Consider the following 2,793-nt stretch of genomic DNA (forward strand, 5'->3'; position numbering starts at 1 on the left):
GAATTGAATCTGCTGGCACCTTAGTCTTGGACTTCAGAGTCTCCAGAACTGTGAGAAATACATATCTGCTGCTTAAATCTCCAAGTCTATGGTATTTTGTTATAGTAGCCTGAGCAGACTATGACACTCTCCAAAGGTTTTTTGGTGCACTTAAGCTCAAACTCCCCACCATGGTCTAAAACAGCCCCCCAGATCTATCCCCTCTGTGACCTTCCTGCTCTCACCTCCTCCTCTGCCCCCAACTCTGCTCCAGCCACACCAGCCTCCCTACTGTCCCTCCAATCCACAAGCACATCCCCACCTCAGGACCTTTGCACTTTCAGTGCCCTCCTCCTTACACACTCTGTCCCAGGCTCTTCCTTTGATGAGCTCCTCCTTATTTTCAAGCCTCAGCTCACATGTCACCTCCCAGAGCTCACAGTGGTAGGATTTGGAGAGGGGGTGTGCAGTGGGAGGGTGTGCTTGGCAGGGAGCTCCGTGTGGGCAAAGACTTGGTGCCAAGAGTGTTGAGACTGAATCAGCTGAATGTAAGGATGTGCAGGTGGAGAGGTGGGCAGGGCTGGGAGAACCAGGTTGGGAGAGAAGATGCTGGAGAAAAAGTCTGGGAGCTGGGCTGGAGAGGGTCTTGAAAATCAGGGTAATACTTTGGGCTCCATACTGGAAGAAAACATTTTAGCTCAATCTTAGCCAGAGTCACCTGGCCACTTTCTCCCTCCAGAGGACGTCATTATGACCCACTCTGATTTGGTTCCTCCCAAATCTCAGCATCTTGCAGTGAGTACCAGCCTACCCCAAAGCAAGAGATGAAGAAACCCACACCTGGCATCAGTGAACAGCAGTGAACTGGCCAGACTCTATGGGGAACTCAGATGACAGGCCCCAGGAAGGCTGGAGCCCTGGGTTTGCATTGGAAATTCTCGATTTGCCCATCCTCTTCTCCAGAGCCACTCAGTTCTTTCTCATCCTTGCCCATGTCCCTGGAGAGGTTCACCTGCATAGACAGAACCCATGATCTCCCACTGGCCAGATCCTGTCGGGTTCAACCAATGAGAAGCAGTGGTGGGTGATCAGAGAAAGAGGTTGGGGTATTTATTCTCCCAGCTCCTGTTCTGCTGTACTACCACTGAGCACCTGAGCCCCTTGCAATGCTATCTCCCACTGGATTCCAGGAACCACATTCTCCCTTGTCCCACTCAGACCTAGATGTGATAAGAGCTCCCCACAGTTGCAGCCACCAGGTCCCGCAGTATGCCCTGAGGGTTTCCCATCACCCTGCCTACAGCTCTGTAAATAATCCTGTATTAAATGTTCTTTAAAGACCCTGTTTGAGTGACTTCATTTTCTCCAGGACTGTGAATGATTCAGTTATGGAATGATAAGCATCTGAGCCCTTTTCTATAGGGTTAGAGCCTTAGATGATGAGCCATAAAGTTATTATAACCAAGCAGCACCCTATGGGGCCTTCCCGGAAGAGACTGCCCCCTCCCCCCACCCCCATGTTCTCCACCTGCCTCTTGTCTGTAGAGAAACTTTAGACTCCTAGGCCTTTCCCAAGTTCCAAAGCGTAAACTTAATCAGAGAAGTAAGAAAATGCAGAAAGAAAGGAAAAGAGTTAAACAAGACAAAATAATAATAGTTTAGCCATTAAACAAAGTCAAGGACCTTTAGTTCCTGCTCAAGGGCTATAGATAATATTCTGAGCCATGTCCTTTGAGCTGTTTTGCAGATGATGAAACACCTACCAGGCGGAAGAAGCTAACTGCATGCTGCCCACAAGCATGTAGACCCCAGACCTGTTGGAAACAGAAGGTTGATGATGTTGACTCCTGATTACCTCACCACCAACCAGTCAGAAGAATGTCCATGAACTGATTATACACTCCACAACCCTTAAAAACCTTTCCCTGAAAGCTTTCAGGGAGTTCAGTCCCTTTAAGTACTAGCTACCTGGACTCCATCTTGGTGCCCTCAATAAACTCTGCCTTTCCTTCACCACAACCAAGTGTCAGTAGATTGGCTTTACTGTGTGCAGGTAAGCGGACCCAAGTTTGGTTCAGTAACATTATCAGACATTTATCAAACAATAAACCCCTAGTACAACTAGACTCTTGGGACAGCCCCACAAAGTCACAGACAATGGAATTTCCAGTGCAGTTAATAGCCTGGACATTAAGCCACAGAAATCCAGGACAATGAGCCCCCAGCAGTTAAGGGATTTCGGAAGAGTTTTTACCATGACATCTTCAGGTAATGGACAGCATGATAGAGAGGGTCTGGCATCCACCAAAAATCCATGCCCCCACCTCCCATAGTGTGAACCTCCATTCCCCCCCACCACTGGAAAAGGCAGCCTGGCAGTGGACCTCATTTTCCAAACACCCTTGCAGTGGGTGTGGTCATGTGAGCTGGCCAATGAGACATGAGTGGAAGTGATAAGCATTATTCCTGAGTGGCAGTCTGTCTTGGTTTTCTATTGCTGCTCTAGCAAATTACCACAAACTTAGTAACTTAAACCAACACGAAGTTATTATCTCAGAATTCTGGAGGTTAGAAGTGTAAAAAGCATCTGAAAGGCTGTGTTCTTTCTGAAGGCTCTTGGGAACAATATATTTCCTTGCCTTTTCCAGCTTCAGGGGCTGCTTCTATTTCTGCGCTCATGGTCCTACAGCACTCTGACCTCTTCTTCTGACTTTGCTCTCTGACCCTCCAGTTTCTTTCTTAGAAGGACCCTTGGGATTACATTAGACCCACCCAGATAATCCAGGATCGTCTCCTCTTCACAAGATCCTTAAT

Source organism: Hyperoodon ampullatus, assembly GCF_949752795.1.
Source record: "Hyperoodon ampullatus genome assembly, chromosome: 4".
In the NCBI taxonomy this organism is placed as follows: domain Eukaryota; kingdom Metazoa; phylum Chordata; class Mammalia; order Artiodactyla; family Ziphiidae; genus Hyperoodon; species Hyperoodon ampullatus.